The 14105-nt window shown below is 34.1% G+C and overlaps 2 long non-coding RNA genes across 3 annotated transcripts; one reads left to right on the forward strand and one right to left on the reverse strand.

Annotated features, from left to right (window-relative positions):
* Positions 1 to 933: 933 nt before the first annotated feature.
* LOC139886244 (uncharacterized) lies at positions 934 to 6124 on the reverse strand. 2 transcript variants are annotated; one of them, XR_011772351.1, is made up of 3 exons: positions 5933 to 6124; positions 1858 to 2109; positions 934 to 1764 (listed from the first exon to the last, which is right to left on the reverse strand). It is a non-coding gene; the product is annotated as an uncharacterized lncRNA (long non-coding RNA). The 2 variants fall into 2 exon arrangements; XR_011772350.1 differs by lacking the exon at positions 5933 to 6124 and adding an exon at positions 2234 to 2572.
* Positions 6125 to 7552: 1428 nt separating this feature from the next.
* Positions 7553 to 10024, forward strand: LOC139886245 (uncharacterized). Its single transcript, XR_011772352.1, has 6 exons — positions 7553 to 7659; positions 7761 to 9095; positions 9222 to 9366; positions 9442 to 9489; positions 9590 to 9677; positions 9793 to 10024. It is a non-coding gene; the product is annotated as an uncharacterized lncRNA (long non-coding RNA).
* Positions 10025 to 14105: the final 4081 nt, after the last annotated feature.

Genomic DNA, 14105 nt, shown 5'->3' on the forward strand with positions numbered 1-14105 from the left:
TAATCTACGTAATGCTTTTTAAACCTTTATAGATAAAATAAAGGTTATGGTTGTTTTAAAAATGAATGCAGTCTTTGAAAAACGTCTCATATAGAGGTCAAAACCTCGCAACGAAATCAATTAATATGGAACGTTTATAATCAGGGGCGAAGATGGTATGGGGCAGGGGGGCGGGCGCCCCCGGTGGATTTTTTTTTTCAGTGTAAAAATTTTGGGTTTTTCGACTTTGCCCCCGGTGGATTTTTTTTTTTGCCCCCAAACCTACATATTTTGCCTCAAAACCTTCAAATTTTGCCCCAAATTCTCCAACTTTTGCCCCAAAATCTTCAAATTTTGCCCCAAAATCTTCAAATTTTGCCCCAAAATCTCCAACTTTTGCCCAAAAATCTTCAAATTTTGTCCAAAAAAATTGCTACGGTTAAAAAAAAATTTTTTGCCACCGGTGAAAAAAATCCTAGTTTCGCCTCTGTTTATAATCAATATGAACGGGACATTTCACGAATAGTGCATATTAAATACTCCATGAGTTTTTAAAGCACATCATCATCATCATCATCATTAGAGTAAAAATAAATAGTATAATATATATTATTATTACTAGTTACTGTTAGTATTATTATTATTACTATTAGTATTATTGTTATTAATAATAATCTGTTTATATAAATACTAGGAAGGTTTTCGCCGTGCATATGCACGGCGGTTTAAATTATTTTTGAAATCATATACTCTGGATAGTGATTATTGGGGTCATCATAAAGGAGTTCGAAATTAGCACCTTCCTTAAAAGTTCATTGAACTTTTAATGGAAGGCTATATGCTCGTCCGAGGATGAATTCCATTTAGTAACATCATCATCATGACATGGTTAACATCAAAACAAAAATGATCACAACTTACTACGACCGATTGTAGACAAAGTTATTTCTTGCCTTCCTCAACAAACGTTATACCAAATTACCAATACACTATAGCTCTAGTTCAAAATATATACATACCAAACTACCAATACACTATAGCTCTAGTTCAAAATCCAAAATAGATATATACATACCAAACTACCAATACATTTTAGTTGTAGTTCAAAACCCAGAATCGAGAAACAAATAGCTATCCAGTATGTTTGTTCACCAAACCAATTGAGAATGTGTATCTGCATCTGCATGAATAAACTTCGTCAAAAATGTAAAGCCCAAAATTACATAAATTCATGGATGTTTGTTAATGAATTTAAGTTCTAGCTATTGGAGCAGAAATGGGAATAAATATTACTATAATTGATAAAACTGGTGATCAAGATGGATAGTATTTGCATTTCACAATTGATTACCAAGTTTAAAGCTCAATAATAAAAATTAACTTTAACTTAATACGTAACAAGAAAATAGACCGTTAGGATAAGCAGCTCCTATGATGTGTCAAGTCAGGGATCAACTGTAACTGTTGGAACCACGTCACAATGAACCAAATCCTTATATAGGTTAGAGCTTTAAGATATTTAGGGACAAGTATCTTATTTGTATTTGCCAATTAGCCAACATTCAAGTCAATCTATAAGACGTATCTTTTTTTTTTCTTCAAGTCAATCTATAAGACCATGTATCTACCTGCAAGGATATACAATGCAATGGTTAAAAACTTGTGTATTTGGCTGACGAAAGAAACCATTCACCTTCGCAAACGTCAACAATATAATTTATCTAACTTCATCCTTCGGTTCAAGAAGCTAGGCCAGAGTAATTCCAAGAACTTGTGCTCGTATAACTGAAATAAGAGTTCAGATTAATCATGACTGTTAATGTTAATCTGAGTCTAGTGTAGGATTAATTTTATATAAATACAATGACCCCAACTTACGTCGACTTTACCATTGAAAACTTACGCTTGAATACATTCCCGGAGGTTCTGGAACTCACATAATACATCTTCAGCAATTTTCTTTCTCTCGGTACAGAATTGAAGGAAAATAATTGTTGGAACCACAAGATCTTCCAAACCCAAAAACAAAGACCCAGTGACAAAACAAAGACCCATTGACAAAGTCACAAAACACTGTTCCGATTCAAATTGCAGTGATGGTGTGTGCCAAATTAAGCCAACTGATCGAGCCTACAGCAAATTTTACATATATGAATTTATAATAACTATACATTGCATTAGCTAACAAACCAACCATCTTATCTAGAAATTCGTAGATCATAGGTTTATGCAACCACAAACACTTTAAGCTCACCTCTATGTAGTCGCTTCTAATGGTTCTAAAGGCGGTAGAGCACCAAGTTGAAGGTCAACAATATTATCAAAATCTTTGCTCAAGGAATCAATACATCCAAAAAAAAAAAAAAAAAAAAAAAAAAACTGTATTAAAAAGAAATAAACATGCGTGTAAACCAAAGTCATAGCGATTTGTAGATAAAGGTCAAATAGAATAGATGATATAGTTTAAAAGTAATTAAAAAAAAACATATAGATGGTGTGTGGATTTATGTTTCGGAATCATCAATAATAAACTTTAGTTGCATAGACAACAAAAGTAATGGAAACTGTTACTTGCACAATGAATAGCTGCCCTTCAAATTGATACGGCTTCTTTCGAGCGAGCCAATTCTCCAACAGAATTAAAGAGAGAATATAGAGTTTCAGTTATTGATTCAAAGATTTGTTACATTCCTCTTCTACCTCTAACTATTTAACCACTTGTTACAACCGAAAACGACAAACACCACCTAAACGATACAGCTATTTTTAGTGGGCTACATGTAATCTCTTGGCCAAACTGTTGGACTTGTATTTATTTTGGGCCTTGCATTATTGGACTCAACTTCCACTTCAGCCTTATCATTACATCTCCCATCAAAAGAACCATGTCCTCATGGTTCAAATTCTGTTGCATTACATCACATTAAACCAAATAAATCCAAGTACTCTCTTCATGTGTCAAGAATTTATACTTAACATGCACGGGTAACACAAGTTTATAACAGCTGGACCAATTCTCTTTGCCACTTTACCAAAATACTTGCAACTCAACTTCGGGTTGACCCGTTTAACTACTGCAAGTTGGCTAAATGGATGAAGTTTAACCCAAACCAAATCTCCTTCTTGAAACTCCAACTCCGTCCTATGCTTATATGCAACTAACTTCATTTTGTTATTTACTTGAACCAAAGCTTGTCTTAAATATCTGATCTGCTCTTGTCTTCCCTCAAGCATAGAATGTAAAGCATCCACTGTTGTATTATCACTTAAGCAATCAGAGATCACAACTAATACTATTGTAGAATCATGAAGTGGTTTTCTGCCATACATTGCCTCAAAAGAATCAAACCATGTAGCTACATTAGTTGGTGTGTTTAATTCCTTAAAATGAACACTTTTGGACCATCTATCTACCACCACCCTTATGATATTATAACCACAAGAAAGAAACAATTTGACCTTTCTCTTTGTTCTTCCTGAATTAACTTTTGTATTAACCTCATAGTGGCCTTCTTTTTTAACACTTTGACTAGTCTGTTCATTGCCAACTTCAATCCTTTCATTGCATTGCCCTTTTAAAGAAACCATGTCCTCATGGTTCATATCTTCTAGCATTTGATGATAAGCAACTTTATCCATCCAGGGTACTTCATCAACTGGACACATTTCCCACTTAAGCAAAAAATGATCAATGAGAATTTCATAAAATAATCTTGAAATTAGTGTGTTGGTTACTTCAACCACACTGCAATAATCTTCAAATTGATCAACATCTGTGTCATACACCCTAGTTACTTCCTCACTAGGTAGCAATTCCCATTTAACCAACACCAAATCTTCTTCCCGTCTTTTAAAGGTTTGTGCAGGTTTATGCTTGTATGCTCCTGTTATTAATGTCATTTGGACATTTGCATTCAAAAAGTTTTGTTTATTCGTTCCAAGCATCATCTCCTGATACTTATATGCCACAACTACATTGTAGACACCATCATGTTTCGACCTCCATTTGGGCCACAAATGCATCATCTCATTCCCTTTAAATCGAAACTTGAAATTTTCGACTAACTGAATTGGAAGATGAACACAATAACAATGCAATTTCACTGCTGCTGCTATGTGATTCAGATCCGAATCATAATATTTGGTTCGTTGTGTAGCTTGCAACCCTAATTCCTTTGCCTGTTTAGTAGTTGCAATTTCCACTGACCCAATCATCCCATTGTAATTTTGAATCGCCTCAATGATAGATTCTGCATTTCCACTATCACTTTCAAACAAATATGAAGACATCAAAGAACTCACGCCACTGTACAGAGCATTTATATATCCATCATCCTCCTCTTCTAGCTTATTACTAACTGCAATTGTAGTATGAATATCCTCTTCTATTAACACCTGATTAGACTCAATCTCCCTATCATTGTCACCCATTTCTTCAAGACTTGAATCTTTTACATTTAAACAAGGTAGTGATTCTAAAAAAATGTTGTCTTTATTTTCTTCCTTTGAAACTTTAAGATCAGAAACATCTACCCTTTCTACATCAGTCAACTTAGTTATCACTTTTGAAGTTGCAATGTTAGTATTTTTATTACCAGAAATATCAATACTCTTAGATGCATTTGGTAAAGAAAAATTGCTCTTTTGTTGACTGGACCACTCATTATTACCACATTTAACATTCAATTGATCTTCATTAGAAAAAGGGCCAAATTGTACCTTTAAAGCTGCGATGAAATCTGCCCAAGAATGGACTTGATTTGTCATCTCCATCCATTCAAACCAATTACTTGCTAATCCATCTAAATGAAATGATGTATAGATCAGTTTTTGTGGTTCTGAAACTTTGTGAAATTCAAAATACTTTTCAACTTGATACAACCATTCAGAAGGATCACCCCCACTGAATCTTGGAAAATCCGTTGACAAGGTCTTCGAAGGTGTGACCTGATCAATTATATTTGTGCAATTTGGTGGAAAATTAGATTGTGGGTTTTGTGTAGGTTGAGTTTGTGATGCCAATACAATCAAAGGTTGTAATGCTTGAAGAATTCGTTCTGTGAATCGATCCAACAACTCACCTTGATTTGATGATTCTGCCATTGTTGTAGCTTGAAGCTCAAGAACAATGAAAGCACCAAAATGATACGGCTTCTTTCGAGCGAGCCAATTCTCCAACAGAATTAAAGAGAGAATATAGAGTTTCAGTTATTGATTCAAAGATTTGTTACATTCCTCTTCTACCTCTAACTATTTAACCACTTGTTACAACCGAAAACGACAAACACCACCTAAACGATACAGCTATTTTTAGTGGGCTACATGTAATCTCTTGGCCAAACTGTTGGACTTGTATTTATTTTGGGCCTTGCATTATTGGACTCAACTTCCACTTCAGCCTTATCACAAATCCTCTTAGCTCCTCTACTACTTTGCGACACCTAAAAATAGACCACAACTTCGATGTATTTCATCCAACAATTTCAAAACAGTCGAACCTAGTTCTCTAGCATATAAAAACATATAAACCGAGAGAGAGATATAGTTACAGTGAGGGTTGCTAGTAGAACTTTGTTGTCAAACCCTAGCACCAGATCATGTACCCCAACTGTAAACTATTTGTTCTGCAACCAATTTAGCGCACCAATAATTCAAAACATACATGTTAAAACTCAACAACAATCTCCACAACCAATTTAGGGAACCGACAACGAAAAACATAAATATTTGAGCACAATAACAATCAATTAACATATATACTCATAGACAACAACAATCAAATAAATAAAAGCATGAGAAAGTATTCAAACACAATAACAATCTCCACAACCAATTTAGGGAACCGACAACTAAAAACATAATTATTTGAGCACAATAACAATCAATTAACAATTTAACATATATACTCATAGATAACAACAATCAAATAATTAAAAGCATGAGAAAGAAGTACCTTATTTAGGGTTTAGAATTGACAATTGATTTTTCCCAATACAAAGGAGTTGTACGATAGTATCAGCAAGAAGAAGATGAACCAAAGGTAGATGTGGCAGGCTATACAAAACTCAGCAGCTACGTGTCAATCGGGGGGAAAAAAACGTGGAACTCAAGAATTGAGGGGAAGAAGCAGGTGGTGGCAGGGTAGTGAAATTGAAAGATAAGCGGGTGGTGGCACCTTGAACAGTAAAAAAAAAAAAAACTACCTTTATATGGATAGGTAGATATAGGGAAATTGGTGGATGTAGGTACGTCGAGAAAACAAAAGTCGTGGTTGGCGGAATGTTTTTGTGATGCTTCGGAGAATCCAATTGTTGGTCGATCACAAAAGCAAAAGAGTTTTTGGGCCACGGTAATGGACAAGTTTAATGGAAACGAAGAAGGATGAGTACGCCATGACGTTTCGTTATCTTCAAAATTGCGAGATGTCAACAAGGCGTGTACGGAGTTTTTGCCGATTTTTAAGGATATAAAGGATCATTGGCGTAGTGGAGCTAATGACGATGACATTTACAAGTATACGGAGCAATCATATTATAGTCAATATGATAAACAATTTCATCATAAGGAATCATTTTTTTTTTCTTGAAAGAACATCCAAAGTGGAAGGTACATAATGATTCGGTTGCTAGATATCAAAAAGATTTTGTGGATGTTGACGATGTTGGGGAAAGTCAAGAGACTCGGTACGACTTTTACAAGACTTTCAGGCGGAGTTGTTTGGGGACGTCCCGATGCCACGTCCAATGGGCCGTGATAAAGCAAAGAAAGCCCAGAAAAAAAAACAACTTCTTCGGACGCAGGAGCGTCATTCCGTATTAAGAGTTCGAGTTCGTCAAGGGTGGACGAATTTTTGGACCAAATGACTTATGTGGCCACGAATAAGAAATGTGCGATTGATAAATTCAATGAATATGTTAGTATGCAAACAGCACTTACACAATTTGATTTGTTGGGGAAATCATCTGCTCAATTTGAAGACCCGAAAGACGTGATACGTCTTCAAAATCTAAAAAAGATGATTTGTTGAGAAAATCAACTGCTCAATAAAACACAAAAAAAAAAAAAATACCACACCAGCATTCCACTAACAACTCACACCACAACTAATCCACACAAAAATTTCACACATGATAATCAAGTACAAAAAGCAACTCACAAACCAACGAAGCAGTGCTTCAGTGGTACCAGTCACCTATGAACCCTGGGCCCACGAGAATATGCCCTTTACCAAAAATGGGGTGCAGGTTCGAATCCCTCCGGGGGCGATATTCAGCTTGCAAGTTCTCGTTAGGTATTGGGGGAGGTGTTTTACACGGTATACTTAGCCCTTACTGAGTGGACGGTATAGGTGCCAAAGACACACGGGGTCAGGGTTTCTCCGCCAGATTAAACCTTACCAAAAAGCAACTCACAAATAGTCTTATGACTAGCGTTAAAGTTACGAATAAATATGTCATTTCCATTCACTCGGTATCTCGTTCCTATTTCTTCTTTTCGATTCGAGGAATCAGCTTCTTTGATTTGTTCGAATTTAGGGTTTCGAAGTTGTTGGGAAGTACAAGACAAACGCTTTTTTTTTTCTTTTTTTTAATTGAGACAGAAAAACTACGAATCTATCATTCCACATTCACTCGTTATCTCCTATTTCTTCTTGTCACACTCTTCTCTTCGCGTAATCAGGTCTATTTTCCTTTGATTTCGTTAAGATATTCGAATCTATGGGTTGTTTCTTTTAATTTCGTTAGATTGTGATAAGTGAAGGTTTCTGTATTTGAAATTAGGGTTTTTTCTCCCGTCAAATTATGAAAAGTTGGAGTTCTTCCGTTGATCTTCTTAAAGTGAAATTAGGGTTATGAAAAGAACAAGTAATCTTAAAAAGAATACAAGTATGGTGTCCTGAAGAACCTAATACACAATGACATTGTTCTTGTTTCCGTTGATCTTGATGGTCGTATCTTTGACTACCATAACTTCAATTTTAGTTATTGTAAGTTTACGTTGATTCTTAATTATTATTGTAAAAAGTGAAGGTTTTTGTCTTGTTTCGATTCCGTTTAAAACTTTGAATTTAGGCTTCTTTTTTCATCAAATTCTAAAAATTATGTTAAAGTTTCATAAATTAGGGTTATCAAAAGAAGTTTCAGAAATTTAGGCTTCTTTTTTCGTCAAATTCTAATAAGTTGTCCTGTACGTATAGTCTTTGTGTAATCTTAAGAACAAGATGATATGGAAGCATGGGTTCCTGAAGAACCTGATTTTGATTATCATATGGAAGCATTGTTCTTGTTTCTTTAGATGGATTTGCAAGTTTATTATGTTAATTCTTGTTATTCATATCTTTGACTACCATATCTCTCAATGTTAAGTCTTGTAACTTTTTTTGTTAATTCTTGATATTCATATTATCGGCAAGACAAAATTAGTGCGTTTTTATTTCATCTGTTCTTTTGTTCTATCGAGAGGGAAACATATGGCTAGCTAGTTGAATATTATAATCATGTGGATACAACGCGACTACTACAGGTACTGATTCTGATTTCTAATTTCTTACAATATGTGGGTTGTTTTATAGTTATTCGGTACACTGTAAATAATTTTTGTTGAAGCTGATATTTGTAGGAAATGTGTCTAAGCCGCAGATTCTTATGGATAATGGTATTGGCAAAAAGATTGTTTATAAAATTTTGTTAGCTATTATCACTAAAATGATGAAATTTGCTCATATAAGGTGAGTTTATGGTGCTACTATTAATTGTAATGGTAAGTTTATTGTGAAACCAGTAGTATTACCTTTGCATTTGGTATGGTTATGTATGTTAGGTTAAATCCTCTGTTCTTGCAGAGTGGGTCGGTGCATTCATTTTCCTACCTTCGTCAAATATCTCGTTTTCTATCTATATGCCATTTGGATCATTGACTTTTGGTTTCAAAATTCTGTGTATCTAATATTGCAACAGTCATTATTTTTTAGTATATTATTGTCTCGTTTGGTACCCCGGTTTTATGGTTTTTATTTGCACTTGAAAGTGGGAGTTACTTGATTCGGATACTTTTGGATTATGGGTGCAGTTTCATCGTCGTATTGACAGAACCTTCAAAAAGAGTTTGCCCCCAAAGTTAGTCGCTATCTTCTATCTTTCATATGTAAATGTACTAGTCGTTATCTACGCCTCTCTATGCTTGTCTGGCCGCTGACTTCTATTTCCAAACTCTTTTCTATCTAACAATATTTTTTTATGCAGATGTCTTGGTCCGAGTCCTATCATTCATATGAGCCATGGAGCAAAACTCTCAAGTCATTTTCCGAGTTAAAGAAGTTATTTTATAGTATGCAGGGAGAGTCTTATTCTTACCCATTATTGTTACGGGAGATCATTAGACAAAAAGGTCCTAACTACACATCCTTAGCTCTTTACAAAAAGATTATATATTTATGCTTTAGTCTTTCTTTTATATGAATAGATCGGCAACGGCATTGTGCCAAAAAGAACTTACCGAGAGGAAAACATGGTATTGATTTTGATTTCTATTATCTTACGATCTGTTAACTGTTTTTCGTTTTTTGGTACTCTGTGAATAATTTACTTAAATATGATGTTTATCTTTCCAGACTTGCTAAAAGCTTCTCCTATCTGTGCTTCCTCATCCTATTAAGCATTGCCTTGTAGTGCTGGTTTTTTCAGATGGCCCATGTTAAGGTATTATATCCTCAGATTGTTGAATACTTTGTGTTTTGCTTATGAATAAGTTATATTTCTTTCTGTACCTGTTGTTCAGTGATATCTAAAGAAGTTTCTCTAATTTTGATTGTAGATGGTCTTTGAAAGGAATTGATTTATTTGCAACGTGAGAATTGGAAGCTAGGAAGCTTATGTTCTCAAAGGTATTGTCATGTGTATTTTCGTTAAGTGTTGATTTTCATTTTTTTAAAGTGAAATAGTGGTTATTTGATGCTCGTTGTTTTTGTGCATACTTGTTATCAAGGTTGAAAAAGACGTGAGACGGGGCCGAAACGTTAGCGATCTCAAAACGTCGCAATGGAAAAAACGGGGTCGAAACGGATGTTGACTAACGTTGACTTATATATATATATATATATATATATATATATATATATATATAAAGTTGACCCTTTTTTTCCCGTCTTTGACCGTTTTTCCGTTTTTTCCCGTCTTTGACCTTTTTTCCGTCTTTGACCATTTTTTACCGTTTTTTAGCGTTGTTGACCGTTTTTTAAGCATTGACCGTCTTTTTTGCCGTTTTAAGGCCCGTTGCAACGATACTAAGGCAAATCCTTTGTGGCGTCCGTTGCGGCGCCCGTTTCAGCCGTTTTTTACAACACTGCTTGTTATATTGTTTATGCATTAATATGATACTGCATTTCTATCTACGCCCACTTATTTATAGTTGATTAGTGGCGTTTCGACATTTCGTAAGACGTGAACTAGGACAAGCCTAAGGTCGTATATCGTGTTCACACTTGATTTGTGATAAATGAAGTGTTTATAAGCATGTTCATTTTCTCCATAAAATCGGCTACATTGGTGAAGTATTGGTGTTTGTTTAATGTTGAAGAGATTGTCTTGGTTAACAGATAACTCGCATAGGGTTAGCGGTATGTAAATAACTATTTACCACGATGTTTCCCTTGTAAGTTTACTTTGTTCTACGCTATTCTCATCTTGGTTGTATTGCTTCTGTTAAAATATGCTTTGCTTGGGAGATCTCTCCCTTATTTAATGTTGAATTCAGAAGTTCATTTGCTATGAAATTTAGTGGAGCAAAGTATATATCGATCTATGGATTTGGTTGATTATTCATATACTAAATTTGTGAGTAGCTATATTTTTATCGTTCAGATTACAAGTAAAATTAGTTTGTCTTGTAGTAAACAAGGAGATAACTTATTCTTTACCGGTTTGACTTTGAATTGCTCTTCTTTTATCTGAATCCAGTTTGACTTTTTTAGATAAGTTATAAACCCGCAGCCATTTAGTAGTATGTGGTTGGAATGCTTGATAACTCTTTTTTGTTTCGAATTTTAGCTTGATTTACTACTAGTTTTCTGTCATAACTCATCGGGTGTATTTTCAGAATAGCGTTGGAAGGAGATCTCTTAAGAAAGTCCAACAAGATTGGAGATTGCTTAAAAGTAACTTGTTAGGTATCCTATGACTTTATTCTTTGATTTCCATTTTTTATATCTGTGAATTTTGGCCTGTAAGCGTTTTGAGCTTGTACGCAGATGAAATTTATTTTAGAGTTAATGAAACCCGAATAAATTTATTAAGAGCTGTGATAGTTGGAGCGCATGGAACGCTTTATCATGATGGCCTTTTCTTCTTTTACTTTCATCTTCCTCGTCAATACCCCGATATTCCACTATTAAGTAAGCTGACCGCTGCCTTTTTCAGTTATTATTTTCTAGTTTGCAAACTAACCAATTTCTATTTGAAGTGCGAAAAATATTTATAGCGGGCTATAATAAGTGATTATGGACATTTGTGGGGATGTGATTCCGGACATATTTTCTCATTAAAAAATTGCTTCATTCACATTTTCAAAAATCTCTAGAATCACTAATTCTAGCAAAGCTATAACTATTTTTCGCATTTTCAAATAAAAAATTGGTTTGTTTGCAAGCTAAAAAATAATACGGAGTAAGTGAATGAGGGAGTGATCAGGTCACTTACTAGTGGAACCTCAACGTCTTTATGAGGAAGATCGAAGTCAAAGAAGAAAAGACCATTTGGATAAGGCGTTTAATACGCTCCAACTATCACAACCCTAAGTAAATCCATTCGTTTTTCATAAACTCTAATATAAATTCTATTCATGTACAAACACAAAATGTTTACTAGCTGAAATTCACATATGAAGACAATGGAAATTAAAGAATAAACTCATAGCATACCTGGAAAGTTACTTTTAAATGAGTTTCAAACTTGTTGGACTTTCTTAAGCCATTTCTTTCCAACGCTATCCTAAAAATACACCCGATGATTTATGACAGAAAATTAGTAAACTAGTAGTAAACAAGCTAAAATTTGAAACAAAAAAGAGTTATCAAGCATTCCATCACATACTACTGAATGACTATATCGGGTTTATAACTTATATTTAAAAGTCAAACTGGTAAATCTTCAGATAAAAATGGAGCAGTTCAAAGTCAAATGGGTAGGATTTCTTGTAGTAAACAAGGAGACAATCTTTACCAGTAAAATTAGTTATCGTTCTGAAAAGTTTTCCAGTCATTTTTTTGAGTTAAGTTAGTTGTCTTGTAGTAAACAAGGAGATAACTTATTCTTACTTTCTACTGTTGCGGAAGATCATCAGACAAAAAGGTCCGAACCACACATCCCTAACACTGTACTTCTATAGGTTATAAATTTATGTTTCAGTCTTGCCTTCACTTGAACAGATCGACCACTACATTGTGACAAAAGAATCTATCGAGAGGGAAGCATATGCCAAACTGGATCAACTGATCAGGTGGCAGGACAACATGTATTATTTTGATTTTTATTATCTTACAATTTGTGGGTTGTTTTGAGTTTTTTTGGTACTCCGTAAATAATTTTACTTAAATGTGATGTTTGTAGGATATGTAAAGGCATTGTTCGTGTTTCTGAATCTAAGTTTCCTTTACCATATATAATTTCTGAATCTAAGTTATACAAGTTTGGGTGTCATTTCTTTTTGTCCATTAAAAAAACTAACATAATGAACGACGCTCATATGAGTTTGAAAAATTATTCTACTTTGCTACAAGCAAAAGGTGTTCCTATTGTAGGGTTGACTTTTTTATGCAAAGTCCAATAAGATAGCGTTTATATTATTTATATATCTCTTGTTTTCAGGTGATGGATACACGTTTTATGCAAATTCATGGTGGCAGCCTTAACGTACTGAAAGTACATTTATTGGCTCGTTATAGTATATATGAACTTGTATGTTAAAGAATAGGATAATAGATTAATAGTGATTGTCCCTCTAACTTTAAGTTTGTGATTTAAGTTACTGATTTCATATTCTGGTGTATCGAATTTACCAGGTGGAAACAAAGCTAAAGATTAAGCCATTAAGGTACTTCTGTACTAACAGAAAGGTATGAATATATGAAAGATACAAACAGTTAGGTTTGAATGTATTTAGGAATGCAAAGCAGATTATTGAGGTTTTCTACCGCATTTTAACAGTTATATAATTTTTTGTTTCCAAAAAAAGCTGTATTTATTTTTAGGAAAGGAATTCAAGTTTATATACTTCAGATGTATATTATTTTGGTCACATGATTTTTACAGGACTGTTGAAGAAGTATTTGTGTTGTGTTTGATGTTAAAGAGATTATCAAAGTTAACAGATAGGACACATAGGGCTAGTGGTATGGAAGTAACCTATCAACCACTATGTTGCACGTGTAAGTTTAGTATGTTTAGTTTTAAAATTGTCTTAGTTATTGGTTTATATTTATCAATTATGTTATAGTAACATGTATTGGAGTATGTATACCACGCACATCCACATTGAAAAGAATGAAAAAAATATAAACGGGTAGGCGCCATGCCATATGTGCCTAGCTCAAAGTTTTCATAATGTGCAGGTATATTTTGCATCGTTGATGCTGAAATTTAAAGGTTGCCGCTTTAATTAGTCACCATTCTCATTTAAAGTTTTCATACTGTTAAAATATGCTTTGCTTGGGAGATCTCCTCTCCCTTTCTTCAAGTTGCATTCAAAAGTTCATTTGCTCTGAAATTTAATGGAGCAGAGTATATATCCAAGGATCTAGCCATCTAGGGATTTGGTTGATGAGTCATTTACTAAATTTGTGAGTATCTATATTTTTTTATCAGAAGTAAAATTGTATCTTAATTTTTTACTAGACTCGCTAAAAGGTTCTGCTATCCGAGTTGACCCGATACATACCGCTTGAGGTGACTAATAATGTAGCTAATGGGGCGAATTGAGGAATGTGTCAAAGCTAATAGTTTTCAAAATAAAGCTTAACATTTTCCTTTTTGAGCCTTTTAATCACACCTTAACATTTCCTTTTTTTTCTTTCCAAAACTATAGTTTGCCACTTCAAGAGCTTTCGTTACCTGTTTTGGAATTGACATAACTTT

This window comes from Rutidosis leptorrhynchoides, chromosome 1, assembly GCF_046630445.1.
Source record: "Rutidosis leptorrhynchoides isolate AG116_Rl617_1_P2 chromosome 1, CSIRO_AGI_Rlap_v1, whole genome shotgun sequence".
NCBI classification, from domain to species: domain Eukaryota; kingdom Viridiplantae; phylum Streptophyta; class Magnoliopsida; order Asterales; family Asteraceae; genus Rutidosis; species Rutidosis leptorrhynchoides.